At 44.5% G+C, this 26361-nt stretch overlaps 1 protein-coding gene across 5 annotated transcripts in view; it reads left to right on the top strand.

Moving 5' to 3' along the window:
* Nucleotides 1-26361, top strand: part of LOC132824286 (guanine nucleotide-binding protein G(I)/G(S)/G(O) subunit gamma-7) — a 335756-nt gene that overhangs the window by 49530 nt on the left and 259865 nt on the right. Inside the window, exon 1 of one of the 5 annotated variants that reach the window (XM_060838654.1) lies at nt 20178-20206. The exons of the other annotated variants lie outside the window; for them this stretch is intronic. The gene's annotated coding sequence lies outside the window, so the exon portion shown is untranslated. Of the gene's footprint in view, nt 1-20177; nt 20207-26361 lie in introns of those variants that run through there. 5 annotated transcript variants of the gene reach the window in all.

The following is a 26361-nucleotide window of genomic DNA, read 5'->3' as shown; positions in this document are numbered from 1 at the left end:
CAGGGTGCTACTTCTATGACACATTTGAGGGAACAATCAGCGGCTGGCCTCACATTTTTATGCTGCTGTTTCTCACTGGCATATTATCGAAAATGTATTTGAAGGTATTAAGTGATATTGATGAAGTAATTCTTATGAACGGTGTCACAAATCTAGTAGTTATAAAGTTTAACAGGAGCTCTATTCAAATTGGTAGATTTCTATTGCAATCTTTTTTTTTCTGCAGCTCACAAGAAAGTGTCTATGTATTAACCCATTACAGGTATCAGACTTGACAGAGTTGTAACATGTATGCCTTTGAATCGGAAGGTTGAGTATTCAAACCTCACTCAGCTCTTTGTGCATACAATCCAAGCTTGCAGTATGGAGTACTACATGCTCAGGGACATGGTCGTTTCGGTGTGACATTAAACTGAGGTCTTGTCTTTTCTGTCAGGTGCACATAAAAATTACAATGCAGTGTTCAAAGATCTCGAGTTTTCCTGCTGTCTTGGTCAATATTATTCTCTAGCCAAAATCAATGAAGGAGCCTGTAACTATTTAACTTTGTTTTATGTTGCATCTTGCCACATGCAAATTGCCTACCATAGATTGAGTATAGGAGTTGAGAGGTCATGTGCGGTTATACAGGAAATTGATTAGGCAACTTTTGAAATGTTGTGTGCAATTCTGGTCTCCCTCCTATAGGAAGGATGTTATGAAACTTGAAAAGCTTCAGAAAAGATTTACAAGAATATTGCCAGGGTTGGAGTGTTTGAACTCTGGGGAGAGGCTGAATAGGCAGCTGGAGCTGTTGTCCCTGGAGCATCGGAGGCTGAGGGGTGACCTTATAGAGATTTATAAAATCATGAGGGACATGGATTGGGTAAATAGAAAGGATCTTTTCCCTGAGTTGGCAGAGACCAGAACTAGAGGGCATAGTTTTAGGGTGAGAGGGGAAAGATCTAAAAGGGACCTAAGGGGCAACTTTTTCACACAAAGGGTGGTGTGTGTATGGAATAAGCTGCTAGAGGAAGCTGTTGAGAATTACAACATTTAAAAGGCAGCTGGATGGGTGTATAAATAGGAAGGGTTTAAAGGGATATGAGCCGTGTTGGCAAACAGGACTAGATTAATTTAGGATATCTGGCGAGCATAGATGAGTTGGACCAAAGGTTCTGTTTTTGTGCAGTACATCTTTATAACTATAACAGTGGTTCATTGGTTGTAAATCACATTGGGATAACAGTTTTGAAAGACTGTATATGCATGCAAGTTCTTTAATGACCATAACTCATTAGAATGAGTTCTCCAGATGCTGAATTCCAAAATGGTTAGCAGTGGCACATATATGCTTATGCCTCTTTTGTATAATTGGCAATAGTCATGTTTTACAGATGAAACCAAGATCTAGAAACATACACATTGGGTTGATTTCTGGTGTTCGAACGATGAGATTTGAGGCATCCTGATGTTGAGTGTCATTTGAGGCAGATGAGCTGCAGAGAATAAGAGGTAGCTTGTCCAACGAATTGTGGTTAAAAGTTGGTTAGAGTCAGGGGTGTTAAATTGCTGGAGCATAGGATGCCATAATTCTTTGGAGATGAGTTGAGAAGAAAGTTTCTTCTGACTGAAAATTCAGGGAAGTATATTTTAAAACCTCACTTTGTAAGATCTGATAACCTTCAACTCCACTTTCCTGCCTTTGCCCCATAAGCTTTGATTCTGTTACTGATGAAAAATCTATCTCAGTTTTGAATATATTTAATCACTCGGCCTCAACAGCCCTTTGCAGTAAAGAGTTGTACCTCTCTGAGAGAGAAAAATATTCTCTTCATCTCTGTCTTAAATGTGCAACTCCTTACAAGATATGTCCCAGTTCTGAGGTTCTCCCAGAATAGGAAACAACTACTCTGCACCTGTCCTATCAAGACCCCTAAGGATAATATATTTTAATAAGGCCTCCTCTCATTTTTCTAAATTATAATGACTACAAGCCTGGCTTACTCAACCTGTCTTCATTTTTAAAAAGTCCTTAATTTCTGTGTCAACTTAATCAGCCTTCTCTAGACTGCCTCCACTAGCATTATATCTTTCCTTAGATAAGGAGACTAAACTGATCACAGTATTCCAGGTGTGGTCCAATAAATGCCGTGTATGGTTTTAGTAATACCTCCTTATTTTTGTATACTCCATTCCCTTTGAAATAAAGGCCAAGATTACATTTGCTTTTCCTATTACTGGTTAAGCTCGATGCTACCTTTTTTGGTGATTCAGGGAGGTTCACTCTTTTTCCCCCTTTAAATAATATTCAACTCTTCTATTCCTCCTGCCATCACCTCACATTATTTTCCATCTGCCAAGTGTTTTCCCTGTCTATGTCCATCTATAGACTTCTTGTGGCAACATCATTATTTCTACCTATCTTCGTACCATCTACAAACTTGGTGATCATACATTCACTTTGAACATCCGATAGTTGTGACCCTAGGTCTGATCCCTGTGACACTATACTAGTTACAGGTAATGATTCTGAAATGCCCTCCTTGACCCAACTCTTGTGAGAGTGCATAGTGTTGTGTAAAGTTCACTAGTCTGTGTAAAAGTCAATCTGTTGTTATGATCTAAATTTTACCACTTTAAAATTGTCTGGCTATCAGCACTAGAAAGTAGGAGAGATTTTGCTCGCCAGGCACTGATGAAGTGAAGTGGTGGCCTGCCTCTGTCAGCTGCGAGGAGAAAGTGAAGACTGCAGATGCTGGAGAGTCAGAGTCAAAATGTGTGGCGCTGGAAAAATGGCAGGTCAGGCAGCATCTGAGGAGCAGGAGAGTTGACGTTTTGCGTATAAGCCCTTCATCATGAATGTGGGAGGAAGGGGGATGAGAAATAAATAGGAGGGTGGGGGTTGGGCTGTGGGGAAGGTAGCTGGGAAGGTGTTAGGTAGATACAGGTGGGGCGTGATTGAGATAGGTTGGTAGGAAAGGTGGAGCGGATAGATGAGAAGGAAGATGGACAGGTAGGACAGTTCAAGAGGGCGGTTCCGAGTTGGAAGGTTGGATCTGGGATGAGGTGGAGGGAGGGGAGATTTGTAAACTAGTGAAGTTGACATTTATCCCGTGTGGATGAAGGGTCCCAAGGCAGAAGAAGAGGCATTCTTCCTCCAGTCGCCACGTGGCTTGGATTTGGCGGTGGTGGATGCCCAGGATTTTTATGTACTTGGTGGAATGGGAAGTGGAGTTGAATTGGTCCACCATAGGGCAGTGGGTTTGTAGGGTGTGTGTGTCCCAGAGGTGTTCCCTGAAACACACCGTGAGTCGGCATTCTGTCCCCCGAATATAGAGAAGACCATATCGAGAGCAACGGACACAGTAGATGAGGTGGATGAATATGCTGGAAAACATACTGGATGTGAAAAGATCCTCTGGGGCCTTGGACAGAGGTGGAAGAAGGGTGGAGAAGCGTGTGGTTACAGGTTTTATACCTCTTGTGGCAACAAGGGAAGGGGCTGCATGCGGAGGGTGGTTGGTGGGTGGCATGGACCTAACGGGGGTGACACAGAGGGAATCATTTCTGTGGAATGCTGAAAAGGGTAGGGAGTGAACTATGTCTCTGGTAGTGGGGTCTGATTGAAGGTGGTAGAAATGGCAGAGGATAATGCGCTGTATCTGGATATTAATGTGGTGGAAGGTGAGGACCAGGGTGGGGTTTATCCTGGTTGCGAAGATGTAAGGGATGGAGAAGGTATGCCCTTCTGATGTGCTGGAGAGTAATGCTGATCACATGGGAGGGGAAATTCCAGTCCTGGAAATAGGAACCCATGTGAGATGTTCTGGAATGGAATTTCTCCTCCAGGGAGCAGAGACAGTGAAGCTCGAGGAATTGGGAATAAGTGTTCGAATTTTTACAGATGGGAGAGAGGAGTGGGAGGAGGTGTAGTCCAGGTAGCTGTGGGAGTCAGTGGATTTCAAGTAGATGTATATGCTGGAGATGGTGATGGAGAGGTCCAAGAAGGAAAGGGAGATGTCTGAGATGGTCCCGGTGAACTTAAGGTCTGTGTGTTTTAGTGATGAACTATTAAACCTCCTCGTGGAAGCACAAGGTCGCACTGATTTAGTCCTCAATTGTGACTCCCAGCCCCAATCTCCATGGATCCCTCTTCCTGACACAAACATGTTCTATCCTGTTGGACACCCCTTCCTGGTTTCTTAGCCGCCCTCGACCTCTTCACCTCCAACTGCTCCTGTGACATTGACTGCCTCAACCTGTCCATCCGTCTCATCCACTCCAATCTCTCACCCTCGCAAAGTACAGCACTCCACACCCTCTGCTCCAACACCAAACTCACTATTAAATCAATGGACAAGGGAGGCGCAGTGGTAATTTGGCGCACCAACCTCTATGTCTTCGAAGCCAGGCACCAGCCCATGGACATATCCTCCTACCACCCCCTCAACCACGACCTCACCTCCCATCACCAAACCACCATCTCCCAGACCGTCCACAACCTTATCATCTGGGGGGATTTCTCAACCGCAGCCTCGAACCTCAGTACCGCAACCGCCTCGAGCCTCATAGTTCCACAACCCCACCCCAATGGGTTCTACCTCTTATCCAAAATCCATAAACCTGACTTCCCCGATCGATCTATTGTCTCTGCCTGCCCTGCCCCACCAAACGTATCTCCTCAAATCTTGACGCTGCCCTAGATTAGATTAGATCCCCTACAGTATGGAAACAGGCCCTTCGGCCCAACAAGTCCATACTGACCCTCCGAAGAGCAGCCCACCCAGACCCATTCCCCTATATTTACCACTGACTAATGTACCTAACATTATGGGCAATTTAGCATGGCCAATTCACCTGACCCGCACATCTTTGGACTGTGGGAGGAAACTGGAGCACCCGGAGGAAACCCATGCAGACACAGGGAAAATGTGCAAACTCCACACAGGGAATTGAACCCGGGTCCCTGGCGCTGAGAGGCAGCAGTGCTAACCACTGTGCCACCGTGTCACCCCAAAATGTTAGTCCCCTTGGTCCAGGACCTCCCACGTATTTGCGACACCACTCGCCCTCCACCTTCTTCATTACGTTCGTTTCCCTGGACCCCAAAGCCTCCTCTTCACCATGGGCATCCAGTCCCTGTGCACATCTATCCGCCATGGCGAAAGTCTCCAAATCCTCCATTTCCTCCTCTCCTGCCAAACCAACAAGTACCCCTCCGCCGACACTGGTCCTCACCCTCAACAACTTCTACTTCCTTCAGACCAAAGGGTAGCCATTGGCACTCACATGGATCCCAGATGTGCCTGCCTCTTCATAGGATATGTGGAACAGTCCATCTTTCACAATTACACCAGCACTATCCCCTACCTCTTCCTCAGCTACATTGATGACTGTATTGGTGCCACCTCGTGCTTCCACAAGGAAGTTGAACAGTTCATCAAGTTCACTAACAACTTTAACCTGACCTTAAGTTCACCTGGACCATCTCGGACACCTCTATCCCCTTCCTGGACCTCTCCATCAACGGATTCAACATGAACATATACCTCAAACCCTCTGACTCCCACAGCTACCTGACGACACCTCCTCCAACCCTGCCTCCAATAAAAATGCGATCCCTTACTCTCAATTCCTCCATCTCCACCATAACTACTCTCAGGAGTACAATTCCACTCCAGATGACCACCTCCTATTTCCAGGACCGCAATGTCCTCCAGCGCATCTCCTCCACTTCTTGCACCTCTGCCCTTGAACCCCACACCTCCAACCACAATAAGGATAGAATCCCCTGATCTTCACCTTCCAACCCACTAATATCCAGATATAGTGCACTATCCTCCAACGTTTATGCTACTACAATCAGACCCCACCTCCAGAGACATATTTCCCTCCCTACCCCTATCTGTGTTCCGCAGCGATGATACCCTCTGTGTGTCCCTCAGTAGGTCCCACCACCCACCCTCCACATCCGACAGCTTCCCTTGCCACTACAAGACATGTAAAACCTGCGCCCACATCTCACCCACCTCCTCCATCCAAGGCCCCAAAGGATCTTTTCACATCTGGCAGAGATTTTCCTGCACATGCACCCACCCCATCTACTATGACCACTGCTCTCGATGTGGTCTCCTCTATGTCGGGGAGACAGAACACCAACTCACGGATCATTTCAGGGAACACTTCTGGGACACACACACTAAACAACCCCAGTGCCCTGTGGCCAACCACTTCAACTTCCCCTCCCACTCCACCAAGGACATGCAATCCTGGGCCGTCTCCACCGCCAAATTCAAGCCACCCGACGACTGGAGGAAGAACACCTCATTTTCTGCCTTGGGACCCTTCAACCACACAGCATCGATATCGACTTCACTAGTTTCCAAATTTCCCTTCTCTCCACCTCATCCCAGATCCAAACCTCCAACTCAGAACAGCCCTTTTGACCTATCCCACCTGCCCATCTTCCTTCCCACCTATCTACTCCACCCTCCCCACCGACCTCACAGTTGCCCTCCATCTAATGCCTTCCCAGCTCCCTTCCCCCAGCCCTATCCCCACACCCACCCTCCTATTTATCTCTCAGCTCCCTACCTCACCCTACTTCCCTGATGGAATGCTTATGCCCAAAACATTGACTCTCCTGCTCCTCAGATGCTGCTTGACCTGCTGTGCTTTTCCAGTGTGACACTTTTCAACTTTTTATCAGCTGCTTCCCAATGTGGCCAACTGTTCTAGAATTTCCAAGCATAACCTTGTTTTGAGTGACTTGTCTCATGTCCTCTAATTCTTATGTACTGTGGACCTGCATTACACACTTTCCTCTCCCTATGTCTTAGCAGAAGCAATGTCTCTATCCAGATGTGTTGAGCAGCAATTCCTGCAAACTCCATTCTTGCAGGTTTGGCGAACACCCCACCCCCACTTACTTTGCTGCCAAAGAAATGGTCATCTTGCTGCTTAATAGCAGCTTTGGCAGCACCACTGTTTATGCTGGCTATTGCTGAGGCTTTGGGAGAAGATGTTGGTGTCTTCATGATGATACATCTTTCAAGGTCAGTTTTTATTTGGAATATGCCAGGACCAGAAAGGCAAGCCCTGTTGCTCTGCGGGTGAACCAACCTGTGATTGTCTCCATTGTTGAGAGTATTCCATAGTGTCCTCCTCCCAACACCTCCACTGCCATTTTATGCTTCCTAGTCCATGTCCAGAGAGCTAGTAAAATCCAGCCCTACATCTTCCTTTGCACTTTAAAGGAATTAGCTATGAAATCTTTATTCTGGATCAGTGGTGCTGGAAGAGCACAGCAGTTCAGGCAGCATCCAACAAGCAGCGAAATCAACATTTCGGGCAAAAGCCCTTCATCAGGAATAATGGAGATTAATCCTGATGAAGGGCTTTTGCCCGAAACGTCGATTTTGCTGCTCGTTGGATGCTTCCTGAACTGCTGTGCTGTTCAGCACCACTGATCCAGAATCTGGTTTCCAGCATCTGCAGTCATTGTTTTTACCTCCGAAATCTTTAGTCCAAGTGCCTACCATTCCCAAACAAAATTGTGAAATTATTATTATGTGATTTGGAAGGAACCAATCTGAAGCCTATCTATCCTACAGTATTCCAGTCTCATCCATATGTTTATCCAATGACCATTTAAATGCCCTTAAAATTGACAAGTCTACTACTGTTGCAGGCAGTGTGTTCCATGCCCCTACTACTCTCTGAGTAAAGAAACTACCCCAGACACCTGTTCTATATCTATCACCTCTCAATTTAAAGCTATGTCTCCTTGTGCTAGCTATCAGCATCCGAGGAAAAAGGCCCTCACTGTCCACCCCATCTAACCCTCTGATTATCTTATGTGTCTCAATTAATTCACCTCAACCTTCTTCTCTCTAATGAAAACAGCCTCAAGACCCTCAGCTTTTCCTCATAAGACCTTCCCTCCATACCAGACAACATCCTAGTAAATCTCCTCTGAACCCTTTCCAAAGCTTCCACATCCTTCCTATAATGCAGTGACGAGAACTGTACGCAATACTCCAAGTGCAGCCGCACCAGAGTTTTGTACAGCTGCAACGTGGCCTCATGGCTCCAAAACCTGATCCCTCTACCGATAAAAGCTACCACACCATATTCCTCCTTAACAGCCCTATCAACCTAGATGGCAACTTTGAGGGATCTATGTACATGGACACTGAGATCTGTCTGCTCATCTACTCTTACCATTAGCCCAATACTCTTTATTCCTGTTGCTCCTTCCAAAGTGAATCGCCTCATTTTTCCCACATTAAACTCCATTTGCCTCTCCTCAGCCCAGCTCTGCAGCTCATCTATGTCTCTCTGTAAGCTGCAACATCCTTCCTCATTATCCACAACTCCACCTACCTTAGTGTCACCTGCAAATTTACTAACCTATCCTTCTACATCCACATCCAGGTCATTTATGAAAATGACAAACAGCAATGGTCTCAAAACAGATCCTTGCAGTACACCAGTATTAACTGAACTCCAGGATGAACATGTCCCATGAGTCATCTTCAGCTAGCCAAATTCTGGTTAAAAACCGCTAAATCACCCTTAATCCCATGCCTTCGTATTTTGTGCAATAGCCTACTCTTGCCCTGCGTCATATATCTATCCCTTTCCATGGCTAAAGAAATCATAATCATATTGTGGTCACTGTCTCCAAATTTAACACCTGGCCAAGCACATTTCACAGTACCAAATCCAATATGGCCTCGCCTCTTGTTGGCTTGTCTACAAGTTCTATCAGGAAATTATTCTGTACACATTGGACAAAAACTGACCCATCTAAAGTACTCAAAGTGCTCACCTACCTCCAAATCTAACACCTCGCCAGGTTCATTAGCCAGTACCAAATCCAGTGTGACCTTGCCCTTTGTTGGCCTGTCTATATACTGTCAGGAAACCATCCTGTATACATCGGACAAAAACTGATCCATCTAAAATACTTGAACTACAGTATTTCCCGTTAATATTTGGAAAGTCGCCCATAACAACTACCCTGTTACTCTCGCTCCTATCCAGACTTATCTTTGCTATCCTTCCCTCAATTCGGAGACCTATAGAAAACTCCCCAATAGGGTGACCTCTCCTTTCCTGTTTCTAACTTCAGTCCACACTACCTCAGTAGACGGATCCTCAAATGTCCTTTCTACCATTGTAATATTGTCCTTGACTAACAATGCCACACCTCCCCCTCTTTTACCAGCTTCCCTGTTCTTACTGAAACATCTAAATCCCATAACCCATAACAATCATTCCTGTCCAGGTTCTATCAATGTCTCCAAAATGGCCACAGCATTGAAGTCCCAGGTACCAATCCATGCTGCAGCTTTATCACCTTATTCTGATTGCTCCTGGTATTGCTTGTCAGTGAATTCTTGTGACCTTGAAACCACATTTCTGACCTCACTATTCTCAACCTCCTGGACACTGGAATTACAATTTAGGTTCCCATTCTCCTGCTGAATTACTTCAAACCCTTCAGAAGAGCATTAGCAAATATGCCCCCCCCCCCCCCACCTCACTTGAAGTTCCAATAATCAGGATTCTGGCTAATCCAAGATGGAGGACAGGAAAAAAGTATGCCTGTAAAAGCTGCTCCTCTCTTTGAGGTATTTTAGGTGTTGGAGGTGATTTCCATGAATTCCAGGAGCAGCAATTACTGTTTTATATGCTGTTGTATTGTTTTGGATCTTTGGGGAAAGAACATCAAAACAACAGCACTTTTAAAAGGAGAAAGTTAGCAAAAGGCAGCAACCACATGGTCATGGAGGGAGAGAGAAAGAAACCTACATTGCTAACTGACACAACAGTGAATCTGCATAGTTACTGCTTTTGCTGTTTGAGTTATGTATCTCTGGACATTGGAGTGCATCTAGGAAAAATTGACAAACAGTGAAATTCAAAGCTAATCTTGGAGGAACCTATGTGGGAAGCTCACTGCACAGGAACAGATAAGTGCATAGTTTTTAAGTGTAACCTTGCTGGAAGTCTCCAATAGTGAGTAGAGTGGGTTCTTTCTTGATAGGTAAAAACAATGACTGCAGATGCTGGAAACCAGATTCTGAATAAGTGGTGCTGGAAGAGCGCAACAGTTCAGGCAGCATCCGAGAAGCAGTAGAATTGACGTTTCGGGCAAAAGCCCTTCATCAGGAATAAAGGCAGAGAGCCTGAAGCATGGAGAGATAAGCTTGACGAGGGTGGGGGGTGGGGGTGGGGAGAAAGCATAGAGTACAATAGGTGAATGGGGGAGGGGATGAAGGTGATAGGTTGGGGGTGGGGGGAGGATGGAGTAGATAGGTGGAAAAGAAGATAGGCAGATAGGACAAGTCATGGGGACATTGCTGAGCTGGAAGTTTGGAACTAGGGTGAGGTGGGGGAAGGGGAAATGAGGAAACTGTTGAAGTCCACATTGATGCCCTGGGGTTGAAGTGTTCTGAGGCAGAAGATAAGGCGATCTTCCTCCAGGCGTCTGGTGGTGAGGGAGTGGCAGTGGAGGTGGCCCAGGACCTACATGTCCTTGGCAGAGTGGGAGGGGGAGTTGAAATGTTGGGCCACAGGGCAGTATGTTTTATTGAGATCTACCTCTTGATTTAAATTTAAAAAGTATAAACCATAATTACTAAGTTAGCCTGGAGCACTATCTTTTTAGAGCAAAAAGGCAGTGCTATTTGCTGGGTTTGTAGATTGTGAAGGAGCAAAGATGGCCTTTAGTGAAGTGATATGCTCTTTCTGTCGGATGTGAGAGTTTAGGGAGAGTTTCATTGTTATTGATGATTATGTCTGCAGGAAGTGTCTTTGGTTGTGAATCCTATCAGATCGCATGGATTTGATTGGACTGGGGGTTCGAGGCATTAAGGAGCTAGGGGGTGTGATGGATGGCAGTTATAGGAAGGGAGAAAAGTCGCAGATACAGTCAGATAGATGGTTAAATCTAGGAATGATGGGAGGGGTAGCAGGTGGTGCAGGAGTCTTCTGTGGCTGTTCCCATTTCAAACAAGTATGCTGTTTTGGAAAATATAAGAGGTGATGGACTCTCAGGAGAATGTAGCATGAAAAGCCAAGTTTCTGGTATCAAGACCGGCTCTAATGTAATGAAGGGTACGTCTGGTTCCAAGCAATTGACCGTGTTAGGGGACTCTAGTCAGAGGCACAGACAGACATTTCTGCAGCTACCGGTGAAAAATCAGAATGGTGTGTTTCCTCCCTGATGCCAGGATCAAGAATGTCTCAGAAAGGATGCAGAATGTTCTCAAAGGGGAGAGGAACCAGCAGGAGGTCATTGTACACATTGGAACTAATGACATAGGAAAGGAAAACGATGAGATTCTGAAGGGAGAATATAGAAAGCTAGGCAGGAATTTAAAAATGAGGTACTCAAAGTTAGTAATGTCTGGATTGAGTTTTTTGATGAAGTAAAAAAGAGGATTGAGGGCAGAGCAGTAGATCTATATTGAATTTAGTAAGACGTTTGACAAGGTTCCTCATGGTAGACTGGTTAGCAAGGTTAGATCACATGGAATACAGGGAGAACTAGCCATTTGGATACCGAGCTGGCTCAAAGGTAGAAGACAGATGGTGGTGGAGGAGGGTTGCTTTCCAGGCTGGAGGCCTGTGACTAGTGGTGCACCACAACGATCCACGACTTTTCATCATTTATATAAATAATTTGGATGTGAACAAAGGAGGTGTGATTAGTCAGTTTGCAGTTGACACCAAAATTGGAGGTGTTGTGGACTGTGAAGAAGGTTACCTCAGAGTACAATGGGATCTTGATCAGATGGGCAATGGGCTGAGAAGTGGCAGATGGAGTTTAATTCAGATAAATGCGAGGTGCTGCATTTTGGCAAAACAAATCTTAGCAGGACTTATACACTTAATGTAAGGTCCTGGGGAGTGTTGCTGAACCAAGAGACCTTGGAATACAGGTTCATAGTTCCTTGAAAGTGGAGTCACAGGTAGATAGGATAGTGAAGAAGGCGTTCGGTGTACTTTCCTTTGTTAGTCAGGGCATTAAGTATAGGAGTTGGGAGGTCATGTTGCGGCTGTACAGGACATTGTTTCGGCCACTTTCAGATTGTTGCATGCAATTCTGGTCTCCTTCCTATTGGAAGGATGTTGTGAAACTTGAAAGGGTTCAGAAAAGATTTACAAGTATGTTGCCATGGTTGGAGGATTTGAGCTATAGGGAGAGGCTAAATAGGCTGGGGCTATTTTTCCTATAGCATTGGAGGCTGAGGGGTGACCTTATAAAGGGACATGGATAGGATGAATAGACAAGATGTTTTCCCTGGGGTGGGGGAGTCCAGACTAGAGGGCATAGGGTGAGAGGGGAAAGATCTAAGAGGGACTTAAGGAGCAACATTTTCACATGGAGAGTGATATGTGTATGGGATGAACTGCCAGAGGAACTTGTGGAGGCTGGTACAATTACAGCATTTAAAAGGCATCTGGATGTGTATATGTGAATAGGCAGCATTTAGAGGGATGTGGGTCAATTGCTGGCAAATGGACTAGATTAGGTTAAGATACCTGTTCGCGATATTCCAGGGGGGCACAGTACATGTGCTGTACCAGGGCTCGCTGCTAACGCTGGTCCACAGCTCATAGCCCATGCGCTGCTCTGGGGCTTGCTGCTACAGGGACTTGCTGCTGGCATTTACCACTGTGCCAGTATTCGCCTCTGGTGCTCAGGGGGGAGAGAAGAGGAAAAAAGACAAAAAATAGAAAAAGAAAGGTTGAGCAGAGGAGCTGTGACAGGAGCGCCCTACTCTGCCGCTCTCTTGAGAAGAACATATATGCTGACAAATTTCTGCCTGTAAGAATAAGAAGGCAATAATAATAGGAGACTTCAACTATCCCCATGTTAATTGTGTTTCAACAATATAAGGGCTGTTGTGGGTGAAACGTTCATGCAGTGTGTCCAGGATTTTTTAAAAAAAACTGTATGTGTCACTCCCAATGAGAGGAGATGCAGTTCTGCATTTAGTTTTGGGAAATGAAAATGGGCAAGTGGGTAAAAAGAAAGCTTACGGTAATCTCAAGAAACTCAACACTGCAGATTTTCTATACTGCAATGTTCAGTGCAGGGATCAAGTAAAAAAAAACGAGATCAAAGAGAGGGCATGAAGAAGAAAGGAAAATCCAAAGATGTTTTCCCAGTATCTAAAAAGCAAAAGGATAGTAATGAAAAAGTGGGGTCTATCAGAGATGAAGAACGGAACTTGTGTGACAATGCAGAAGTTATGAGAAGAATTTTAAAGTAATTTTGCATCTTTGCTTTCTCAATAGAAAAGAATAATGTGGATATAATAATCCAAGAGGAGCAGTGTCAAGTATTGATGAAATAAACATAATGAAAGAGGAAGTGTTAAAGGAGTTGGAATCCTTGAAAGTGGATAAGTTGCTGGGGCTGGCTAGATTATTCCCTAGGATGTTGCAGGAGTTCAAGGAGGAAATAGTAGATGTTCCATGGATTATTTTCAAATCTCCACTAGACACAAATGAAATGCAGGACGACTGAAGGAATGCACCTGTGGTTGCATTATTTAAAAATGGTACAAAGGAAATACCAAACAATTATATACCAGTTCTTCTTAATTTAGTGGTGGACAAACTGTTAGATCGGATAAGCTGGTACTTAGAAAAGCATAGATTAGTCAGGGATAATCAGCATAGCTTGGTTAAGGGAAAGTCATGCCTTATCAATTTGATTGAATTCTTTGAGGAAACGACAAGGAGTGTTGATGAGGGGAGTGCAGTGGGTATTATCTATATGGATTTTAGTGAGGCATTTGACAAGGTTCCACGTGACTGATTGGTCAAAGAAGTAAAAGCCCTTGGGATACAGGGTAAGATATTGAATTGGATCCAAAGTTGGCTTAGATACAAGAAAGAAAAGGTAATGGCCACTAGCTGCCCTTGCAAGTGGAAACCAATTTCAAATGGTATTTGTTTTATACATTAATAATTGAACTTGAATGTGGCAGGTGCAATTTTGGAATTTGCAGAGGACACAAAAATTGGCTGTGTAGTGGATTCTGTAGAGTTATAAGCTGTGAGTTTGAAAATTATGTAGATGGTTTGGTGAAGTCAGCAGGAAAGTGGCAGATTGAGTTCAACTCTGATTAGTGTGAGGTAATGCATTCAGGGAGGTCAAACAACAAAAGGGAATACACAAAAAGATAGGAAGATACTGAAAGGGGTAGATGAAGTGAGTGATCTTGGTGTGCAAATACACTAGGTCCCTAAAGCTGACAGTATCAGATAGATAAGTTTGTAACGAAGACATATGGAATGCTCTCCTTCATTGGCAGAGGTAGAGAATACAAAAATATGGACGTCATGATGCAACAGTATAATACACTAGTGGAGCTATAACTGGAGTGCTGTGTGCAGTTCTAGTCACCATGTTAACAGGAAGGACATATTTGCTTTGGAAAGAGTGCAGACAAGATTTACTGGCCACAGCTGGAGAAGAGTAACTATGAGGAGAGATCAGAGAGTTGGGGTTGTTTTCCTTGGAACGGAGAAGGCTGAGGGGCAATATAGAATCATAGAATCCCTGCAGTGTGGGAAGCAGGCCATTCAGCCCACTGAGTCCACACTGACCTCCAAAGAGTATCCCACCCAGACCCATCCCCTACCCTATTGTAATCTTTTGTTCCCCAATGGCTAAACCACCCTGGGTACTATGGGCAATTTAGCATTGCCAATCCACCTAACCAATATGTCTTTGGACTATGGGTGGAAACCCATGCAGTCACAGAGACAATGCCCAACCAGACAATCAAACCCAGGAGTCTGTGAGGCAGCAGTGCTAACCACTGAGCCACTGTACTGCCCGTGATTTGAGGTATGCAAAATTGTGAGGGGTAGAGTTAGGGTAGACAGGAGGAACCTATTTCCCTTGGCAGAAAGTTCAAAAATCAGGTTTGTAGATTCAAGCTAAGTGGCAGAAGGATTAGAGGGGACATGAGGAAAACCCTTTTTATGCAGAGAGTGTGGGTGTTTGGAATTCACTGCTTGAGCTTTTGGTAGAGACAGACCCTAAACTCTTTCAAAACTTATCTGGCTCTCTACCTAAATTGCTGTAAACTGTAAGGATATAGGCCGTGTGGATGAAAATAACATTAGAAAGGGCTTCTGGCTGTCTTTGGGTCAGCATGGACAAGATGGGCCAAATGACCCCCTACTATACAATTTATGGTTTTTATGGAAAGTAAGACTACTTATTAGAGTAGAAGTGTAAATTTTATGAAACTTCACATGACATATGTATGAACATTCAATATGAATACAAAGTATTACTGTAAAATGCCAATGCACATGGTATCAGAGTATGAAATGCTTTTCAAATTAAGGAGTCAGTATTTTGTTACCCAGCTGTTTAAAGCTGTTTTCAGTGGAATGGATTCTTTCAGAGAGAACTGACCATTATTGTACGCTCCAATACAGTTCAGAAGAAATTTACTGACAATTTTGTAGCAGTATCTTCGTTCTTGTTTCTTAAACATTGGTTATCAGATTGTAATATTTTACTTAATTGCATACCAAATATTCTCATTAGGACAGAATTTACAAAATAAAAACTAATGGCTCTGGCTGGTTGCCTTTTTTGCTGTACAAATTCACATATTTGTAGTTAAATAGCACACACACATTAATTCTATATGAATGTAAATAAAAAGGAACAGTTCTGTAAATGAATATTAACCAAAAGCACTGACCCAAAAAGCTGAGATATAAAGATAGCACTAGAATTATTTAAATTGATTATACAATGAATGACATTTAAGAATAAAGTGTCAAAATTATAACATTTCAAAATATATTCATAATTTACTGGTTTATGTATTTGACACTTGAGTGAGGTTTCACTTTGAAGGCAAAATGATCTCTGAGGAATAATCTGACCCAGATGTTTTCATCAGTTCCATTTTTAAAAAAACACTGCTAGACACAGTGCTGCAGTATACGTTGCTGAGATTATTACCGTTCTTGTTACAATGGGAAAGCTGTTTTTCTCCATTCAATCCACTTAACATCTTCAAGAATTACTCTTGAGCATGCCTGTCGTGTTCCAACGTCATATGTAATATAGAAAATCTGTAGTAAAGCTCAGGCTAAAGCATTGATGCAAGCTTGCAGTTTAGTCAGAAGTTCTGTTCCAATTGAATAAATTAAAAGCAAAACCTTGAAAAGCATCTCTGTTGTTATTGTCATAACCTAATGTAATTGAATGGAGGTAGAGGATTTCCAGTACTTCAAATCACAGGAGCAGTTGCCCAATAGCACCTGTATGAGAGAAAAAGATAGCTGTTAAGAGGCATGCTCTGTTGTAAGTCTCTATGTAAATATTAATATTTAAAGTATTTCTTTACCAGCAATGATGCTCTGTTATACTACTATGGGGTACAGTAGTGGGAGTTTCAATGTTCTGTCTCCAATCTTTTGTAATCTAAGTTAAAAGACCTTCCTAGCCCTGAGCTGAGATGTCAAATTCCTGAAGGTCTGTAACAGCTCTTCAGATTTAGAAAATTCTTCTTTTAAAAATTGACATATAGCTCCCCATTTTCATGTCTGTATGGTTCTGACTTGCAGTAGCAAAACATCATTGCCTGTATTTCATCCCACTTTCCTACACTTTCACCCTCTCCTCAGCAAAATAAAATTACCCAAAACATACACTGGAGTTTGCTGTATTTGCGTGTAAAAAATGAGGTCTGCAGATGCTGGAGATCACAGCTGCAAATGTGTTGCTGGTCAAAGCACAGCAGGCCAGGCAGCATCTCAGGAATAGAGAATTCGACGTTTCGAGCATAAGCCCTTCATCAGGAATAAGAGAGAGAGAGCCAAGCAGGCTAAGATAAAAGGTAGGGAGGAGGGACTAGGGGGAGGGGCGATGGAGGTGGGATGGGTGGAAAGAGGTCAAGGTGAGGGTGATAGGCCGGAGTGGGGTGGGGGCGGAGAGGTCAGGAAGAGGATTGCAGATTAGGAGGGCGGTGCTGAGTTAGAGGAAACCGACTGAGACAAGGTGGGGGGAGGGGAGATGAGGAAACTGGAGAAATCTGAATTCATACCTTGTGGTTGGAGGGTTCCCAGGCAGAAGATGAGGCGCTCCTCCTCCAGCCGTCGTGTAGTTGTGTTCTGCCGGTGGAGGAGTCCAAGGACCTGCATGTCCTCGGTGGAGTGGGAGGGAGAGTTAAAGTGTTGAGCCACGGGGTGATTGGGTTGGTTGGTTCGGGCGGCCCGGAGGTGTTCTCTGAAGCGTTCAGCAAGTAAGCGGCCCGTCTCCCCAATATAGAGGAGGCCACATCGGGTGCAGCGGATGCAATAGATGATGTGTGTGGAGGTACAGGTGAACTTGTGGCGGATATGGAAGGATCCCTTGGGGCCTTGGAGGGAAGTGAGTGTGGAGGTGTGGGCGCAAGTTTTACATTTCCTGCGGTTGCAGGGGAAGGTGCTGGGGGTGGAGGTTGGGTTGGTGGGGGGTGTGGATCTGACGAGGGAGTGGTGGGGGGTGTGGATCTGACGAGGGAGTATTTGCCTTTGTCAGATGGAGTTACCATTTCTAATGCTTCGGAGGGGTGTTCTCAACCATTGTATCTGCTGTGACAAACGAGTATCTCAATGAAGTTCTGCATACATTTAAAAATGAAAATAATTTGTAGTGCCATACGTTATCATAGTGCCAACTTGATAATTGCATTTGCTGCTTTCTATGTGTATGCAATGATAAGCTGAAAGCTTAACAAAGCATTTACAGAATTGACAAGATTACAAATTTAGTAGGTTCGTGTCCAAAAGAATGTGAGATGCTGTGGGCTAATCCCAAAAGCTCTTCTATTTACTCCTGTCCTGAATTGGCTGTCACTTGTTTTGGCACTGCTTCAAAGGACTGAATGAGCATTTGAACTTCGAGATAAAACTATCAGTATCAATCATCAATTTGAAATTGGGAAAAAGTTGTCATTTAATTGAATGTGTCTTGTTTGTTTTACCCAGTGGTGAGACCCATGACCCCTCCTTCTGAACATGATGCTGATATACGTTTCTCTGTTAATTCAAGAGTCTGCTGATACTGCCCTTACAGATGGCATTGTGTTGCTTCTTGCTGGCCTCCTTTATACTGTTTCTGCTCCTGCTAACCTGAACTTTTATCCATGACTTATTCATTATGCTAATGTGTATTGACTTACAATTGGCAATACATATAATTTTAAAACTTGAATTCTTCATCCTCCATGGTTGTAACCCTCCCAGGTGGTCACCTTAAACTCTTCACTCGTCTGAGATATCTGGTTCCTTCAACCCTGGCCATTTGGACACTACTGTTTTAGTTTGTTGTATAACTTGTGTGTTCAGCTGGCAAGCCTTAAACTCTTAATTCCTTCCCTGAACTCTCTCTCTGTCTGTCTACTCCTTTTTCTTGAAGTTGTTTATTAAAACTTATTGCTTTGACCAAATTGACCTCATTGTCCTAATATTTCTTTATGTGGCTCTAAGTTTTGCTGGTAATACATATTTGATATACCATGCATGCTTTACTTGCAGGTACATTAAAAGACATTCATGTGATCTGTGTTTTTCTGCTTAATAATTTTCCTGGCAGCATTTTCCAAACCCTAATTGAAACTATGTTTTAATTGTCACTTTCTCATTTACAATCCTGTTAGTTTTACAGACTGTGAAACTATAACGCACAATACTTTCAGGGTTGATGATTTGATGACTGAAGCCTGTTGGAAATTTAAGAAGGAAGACTCATAACATGACTCAAGACATGGTAGGAAAGGAAAGTGGTAACGAAATATGTTTGGTTTCTTTGGTTTTGAGAATTAACCAACATGTTTCACCCTTAAAGTTTTCAGGAACAATGTCTAATTGAGATTATCTGCTTTTAACTTCCCATTAATGTTATTGGACCGCATGTTCGCATTGCATTTAAAAGTGATAATGTTCAGTATCCTTAAAGCCAGAACAGTTATGCTTCTTTCAGATCATGAACAGAACTGAATTTTAATAATAAACATCTTAATGGGTTTCAATGAATATTTCCTTTGTCATTTTGATGAAGGAATAAAAGATTTACATCATACTCTTTCTTTTGTAACATTCTCAGTATATTCTGAAGCACGATACAGCCAATGGATTATTTTTGCTGTTGTCATTTTTAATTCAGGTTGAATTTTTCCAACCACCTGAACAATTTGGTTATTGACAAGGAAGTTAGGAGAATTGAGTGAGATCAGCAGAAGGTAGATTCCCAACATTGAGAGCAGAAAGTCTGTTTTCTAATGATGTGTTGAAAGGTGAGGTGAGATTCTCACTAGTGAGTGGGATGAAATGATAATTATGGCGTAATCCCACCTCATTGACATTAAGTTTCCTATTCTTTCATCTGCTGGTTAGGAACTAAACAGTGACAATTGTGGACATAAAACTTAGAGCAGTAACCTAGCACTCCAGCTCGCGTCTTACTCCTCTTGGCCTCCATCTTGGGAACGCAATATTGGCAGAGACTGCACACATTCCCCATACACCAGGATCTCAAGGTCCCTCTTGAGAATGCATTCTGCCAATTTCCCACTGTCCAACATTTCTAGGATGTGGAGGTACTGGTGTTGGATTGGGGGAGGACAAAGTTAAAAATCACGTAACACCAATAATAGCCCAACAGATTTATTTGGAAGTACAAGATTTTGAAAAGCTGCTCTTTCATCAGGTAGCTAGTGGAGCAGGATCATAGGACGCAGAATTTATAGCAAAATTTCATAGTGTCATACAACTGATGCGTATATTGAACAAATGTAGATTGCTGTTCAATCTTTCATCTTTTAGAATGGGTTGCAGGTTTTGATTCATTAATATGTACAGCCTCGAACTTCTTTCAAGTCACATTCCCAAGATAATTTAAGGTTTTATGTGAAAAAAAAGTAACATCTCAACTCAGACAATGCATTAAAGATGTGAGGTTAGAGTCTGTGTGTATTCCAATCCTGAGTCAAACTGGTTCTATTACATTTCTAGGACAGTTGACAGCAGCCATGAACTGCCAGTGCTTTCCTGTGCTTTAATGATGGCACTGGCACAAGGAGCTCCAAGAGATCCTAGCAGTGTCCAGTATTTCTGCTTGTGGTGAATGGGAGAATGTGCCAAGGGATATGCTATAGGAGCGTACGGCACAGGTAATGAGGTGAGTTTGGGAAGGTAGCATGAAAACATTTGCTAAGGCTCAAAAAGAGAAGTCCTCTATCAAACTTGCCAAAATTGATTCTTAGCTTATTTCTCGTAAAACTTCAGCCCAATGTCTGCAAACACAACAGTCTGGGAGCAAGTAGTGCAACAACAACACTTACTTCAGAGTCAGCATGCCAATGAAAGTTTTGTAGAAAAAGGGAGAATTAGTTACTCTCATGAAAGAAAAGATTTTTTTTAAAATGCAAGGTTTTCTTCCTGAAAAAGAAAGTGGTCTTTTGACAATAAAAGCTTATTAATGAATTACTGAACCTGAGTACAATGCAGGGTACCTAGTTGAATGATTACTCCTCGAGCTATAATTGTGATAAGGGAAATGGGAGCTGAATATAATTAGTTAATTGTTCACAATAAATTAAAATGCTTTGTTCTTGCTACTTGCTAAGTATCATTCTTTGTTAGCTGAAGGTAAATGTAGAGTACACTGTAACTGATTCAACTTTTATTTATCCCTGCGAGCTTTCATTGTGAATCGAATGTTGCAAATCAATCCAACAATTTAAACACGACTAACAAAATGAACAGAATTGATAACCGAAGTGTATGTTGACTGTCTCGTAAAGATTCTTTCAAAAGATTGTGCTTCTATTTAAATCAGAAGAGTACCATAGCTCACGTGATCCAAAGTGATTGTTGAGTAGTTAGTTGTTCTGATGTGCTGTGTACAACAATGAAGGACTCATGTTGTTCATCATTCAATGTTTGCCAGTTTAGAGCTAACGGAAGTATTGCTTGCATAATTTATGCAAGTGGGGCAGTTAAACCCCTTGGACAAAGTTAAAAGATGGTATCATAAGTTTTCTATTCATTTTTAATTTCTGAAAGCAATCAACCCAGCTTCAAGGAAGTGATAGGCTGCCTATGATGGTGCTACTGGAGAAGTTGTCTTTTGGTCAAAGGTTTTAATGCAAATGGTGGCTGTAGGTTCTTGTCTGTAAGTGAGCTGATTTTTTAAGACACCCTCCATGTTGCTAATCCCCACCCCTGCTCCTTCGTGTGATTGAATTCGCTGCCTGTATTATGTTCCTTTCACATCATAGTGACCACTTAAGAGAACATGTCTAGTGGCTGTGAAATTGTGCCTCAGAAAAGGCTCTGAGCTTGTTAGGGTGGGAGATGGAAAAAAAAACAAACAAAAAAATATTTTTCAATTAACTTTGGAATCATAGGAAACAAATAGGCAGAATTCAAAAGCTAGGAATAGAAGGAAAAGTGCAGTGAAATCAAAGTTGCACAAAGACTTGATAAGACCAGGATTTTGACAGGGAGATGCAAAAAAAAACTTGTGCTTCTAGGTGGCAGAAGAATATGGAAAAAGGAGACATTATATCCAGAGATTGGTGCTAGCAGATGCAGCCAAGTCTGCGAGGATGAGATACATAATGGTTAAAAAAAAATTGGTTATTGGTGCAGACCTTCTGTAAGGCATGAGAGAAAAGAGCAATAACTTTTTTTTTGTTGATGAAGTGCATGTTTCTGAAGCAAATATCGGTTTACTTATTTGCTTTTTTTTAGTTGGCAACATTGTTTGGAAACAGAAACTGTAAACATTTTGTGTCAAATATGACTCCTTCAGCATTGAAGGAAGGTAGAAATGTGATGGGTTACTTGCTTTTGAAAAAGGGAGGAAGAACAAAATAGAAGGTGGGGTAAGGCAAGGACGGGGAGATTAAATGACAAAGCTGTCATTTTATAAGAGGCAAATGGAGTGGTAATGGTTGCAGTAAAGAGACAAAGCGATTGTTTAAAGTGAGTATAAACGTCAGAATAATAAATTAGTTCTGTCCAAAACTGAAAATATGGCTTGAAAACAATCAAACTGGAAGGTAACCACAAAAAGGGCTAAAAAATGGTGGATTAGGGCAGCATTGTGGGTGGCACGGTGGCACAGTGGTTAGCACTGCTGCCTCACAGTGCCAGAGACCTGGGTTCAATTCCCACCTCAGGCGACTGACTGTGTGGAGTTTGCACCTTCTCCCCATGTCTGCGTGGGTTTCCTTCGGGTGCTCCGGTTTCCTCCCACAGTCCAAAAATGTGCAGGTTAGGTGAATTGGCCGTGCTAAATTGCCCATAGAGTTAGGTGCAGGGGTAAATATAGGGGAATGGGTCTGGGTGGGTTGCGCTTTGGTGGGTCGGTGTGGACTTGTTGGGCCGAAGGGCCTGTTTCCACACTGTAAGTAATCTAATCTAGGAGCTCATAGTCTGAAATTATTGAACTCAGCGTTGAGTCTAGAAGGAATATGCCAAATGTTGTTACTTGAACTTGTATTAAATTTTATGAGAACATTGTAGCAGATCAAGGACACAAATATAATTGTGAGAATTAGGTGACGAATTAAAATCACAAGCAATCAGAAATGTGGGGTCATACGTGTGGATTGAAACAGAGTGCAGAGACACCACGTTGTCAGCAGCAACTACAATACACTGAACTGAAATAAACAAACATAAAATGAGGGAATATTTGGGATCTCAGACAATGAGGAAACAGAGGTAAAACACAGATGTTCTGTAGTTGCATGAGAAGATGTTGTGGGAAGGGAATGAATTGTTGATGGTGATTGTGGAGCAGACCAGAATGTTATAGAGGGACTGTCTCTTGGGAATCATGATAAGAAGAAAGGGTAATTTTGGTAGCGGTATCATGCTGTCGACGATTCTGCTTGCTGGTGTCTTTCAGTGCTGACCAATTCAAAATTTGCAGACTCCATGTGTGGGCATCTAATTTCATAACATGACAGAACAAACATTTTTGTGGATACATCTCTGATACCTGCCTATTTTATGCAGTTGAATCATTTCGCACCTATCTTTGTGACATGTTAGGATAACCCAGGCCTGTTATTCCTCATTTATATCCCAGATATCCACCTGTGGATTCATGATTCATCATTTTTCTGCCCTCCTCTGGGGAAAACTCCCTGCCCTGTATCAGGGCCATGCACTATCTTCTAAAGATTTTAATCCTCATTTCTCTGGATATGCAAACATGTTCCTAAAACATAGAAACTAGGAGCAGGATTAAGCCAATGGCCCCTGAGCTTGATCTGCTACTCAGTATGATAATGGTTGGTCCTCTATCTCAGCAACTTATTCTTGCTTTCACTCCAAACCCCTTGAATCCTTTATTATCTTAAAAAAAAGCCAGTCTTTCTCTTAAACATATTTAGTGAGGTTACCTACACAACCTTCTGTGATTGCATATTCCGCAGAATGACCTTCCTCTGAGAGAACTGGTCCCTCATCTTGTTCTTAAGTGGCCTATTCTGTATCCTTCGACTGTGATCCCTTTTTCTATATGCCCAAACAGGGGAACCACATGTCTTTCTTCTACTCTGGGTAAAAAATGAGGTCTGCAGATGCTGATGAAGGGCTTATGCCCGAAACGTCGAATTTCCTGTTCCTTGGATGCTGCCTGACCTGCTGTGTTTTAACCAGCAACACATTTTCAGCTTTCTTCTACTCTGCCCAGACTTGTTAGAATTTTATATATTTCAATCAAATCCATTCTCATTCTTCTAAACTCTACTGTATTCAGGCCAGTTGGAGCAGTCTTTCCTCAAAATCATCTTGTAAAGCAGAATCTCATGTATAGTGGAAATATAGTACAGAGTGGGACTGGACAGCCTATTTAATTTAAAGCTTTTAAAATGGCAGGGAGGACGAGGAGTGCTTTATTTTGGAGGCTGCTCCTCGCCCTTCAGGAGTACCTTTCAGAAGGCCATAACTCCACTCCCTTCCTAGCACCACAGCCTTTAAAAATCATTCTTCATGAACCTTTTCTGTCCCTCGGGTGGCAACTCTCCCAAAGTTGCCCCACCCTGCTTCCCTGCTTTTAGACACCTCCACTCCCTCTCCCTGCTTTTAGACCCCCCCCCCATCCCCCATTTCCCTGCTTCTAGAAACCCCCCAACTCTTCCCACCACCCCCCCTGCCGCCCACCCCACCCCAACTTCCCTGCCTCTAGACCCCACCACCCGCCCCCGCTTCCCTGCTTCTGGACCACCCCAACTCCCGCGCTTCCCTGCTTCCAGACCACCCACTCCCCTGCTTCTAGACCCCCCCCCATGCCCCTGCTTCTAGAACCACCCCCACCTCCTCCTTCCTTGCTTCTAGACCACCCCACGCCATCCGCTTTCCTGCTTCTAGACCCCCCCAACCCCCCACTTCCCTCCTTCTATCCCCCGCTTCCCTGCTTCTAGACTCCACCCACCTGCTTCTAGACCCCACCAACCTCCCGCTTCCCTGCTTCTAGACCCCCAATCCCCCCGCTTCCAGACCCTCCCAACCCCCCACTTCCCTGCTTCTAGACCCCCACCACACCCCTGCTTCTAGAACCCCCCCCCGCAGCCCCACTTCCCCGCTTCTAGACTCCCTACCACTTCCCTGATTCTAGACACTCCCCTGCTTCTAGACCCCCACACACACCAGTCTCCCTGCTTCTAGACCCCCGCGCTCCCGCTTCCCTGCTTCTAGACCTCCCCACGCCCCCTCTTCCCTGCATCAAGACCACTCCACACCCCAGCTTCACTGCTTCTAGACCCCCCCAGCCCCGCTTCCCTGATTCTAGACTCTTCTCCCCGATTCCATGCATCTAGACCACCCCACTTCCCTGCTTCCTCCACCCACCCGCTTCTAGATTCCCCCGCCTCCCTGCTTCTAGACCCCACCAACCTCCCGCTTCCCTGCTTCTAGACCCCCAATCTCCCCGCTTCCAGACCCTCCAACCCCCCACTTCCCTGCTTCTAGATACCCCCCACGCTCGCGCTTCCCTGCTTCTAGACCCCCACCACACCCCTGCTTCTAGGACCCCCCCGCGCAGCCCCACTTCCCCGCTTCTAGACTCCCTACCACTTCCCTGATTCTAGACACTCCCCTGCTTCCCTGCTTCTAGACCCCCCAAACACACCAGCCTCCCTGCTTCTAGACCCCTGCGCTCCCGCTTCCCTGCTTCTAGACCTCCCCACGCCCCCTCTTCCCTGCATCAAGACCACTCCACACCCCAGCTTCACTGCTTCTAGATCCCCCCCAGCCCCGCTTCCCTGATTCTAGACTCTTCTCCCCGATTCCATGCATCTAGACCACCCCACTTCCCTGCTTCTAGACCTCTCCATGCCCCAGCATCCCTGCTTCTAAACCCCCCAACCCCTGCTTCCCTGATTCTAGACCCCTCCCATGCCACCGCCCCCGCCACCACTTTCCCACTTCTAGACCACCTCACCCCCCGCTTCCCTTCTTCTAGACCACCTCACCTCCCACGTTCCTGCTTCTAGAACCCCCAACTCCCCCACTTCCAGACCCTCCCAACCCTGCCCCCCCCGCTTCCGTGTTTCTAGACTCCCACACGTCCCTGCTTCTAGAACCTTCTAGATTCCCCACCCCCACCCCTCCCCCGCTTACTTGATTCTGGACTCTTCCCCCCACCGCTTCCCAGCTTCTAGACCGCCCCACACCCCCGCTTCCCTGCTTCCACACCTCCCCATGCCCCTCTTCTCTGCATCTAGACCACCCCACGCCTCAGCTTCACTGCTTCTAAATACCCCCGCTCCCTGCTTCCCTGATTCTAGATTCTTCCCTCCCCCCCGTGCTTCCCTTCCCCTAGACCACCCCTCATCCCAGCTCCCCTGCTTCTACACCCCTGCGCTTCCCTGCTTCTAGAAACCCCCCCCATGGCCCCGTTTCCCCGCTTCTAGACTCCCCAACACTCCCTCCCCCACCGCTTCCCTGATTCTAGACACCCCCACGCCCCTGCTTCTAGACCTCGCCACACCCCTGCTTCCCTACATCTAGACCACCCCACACCCCCGCTTCCCTGCTTCTAGACCTCCCCACGCCCCAGCTTCCCTGCTTCTAGACCACCCCACCTCCCACTTCTGTGTTTCTAGACCCCCCACACCCTTACGTTCCTGCTTCTTGACCCCCCCACGCCCCTGTTTCCCTGCTTCTAGACTCCCCACTGCTTCCCTGCTTCTAGAACCCCCATGCCCCGCTTTCCTGCTACTAGACCCCCCACACCCCTGCTTCTCTGCTTCTACACCCCCCATGCCCCTGCTTCTAGACCCCTCCCATGCCCGCGCTTCCTTCCTCCTAGAC

This window comes from Hemiscyllium ocellatum, chromosome 2 (genome assembly GCF_020745735.1).
Source record: "Hemiscyllium ocellatum isolate sHemOce1 chromosome 2, sHemOce1.pat.X.cur, whole genome shotgun sequence".
Taxonomy (NCBI): Eukaryota; Metazoa; Chordata; class Chondrichthyes; order Orectolobiformes; family Hemiscylliidae; genus Hemiscyllium; species Hemiscyllium ocellatum.
This window is presented reverse-complemented; position numbering and strand designations above follow the sequence as displayed.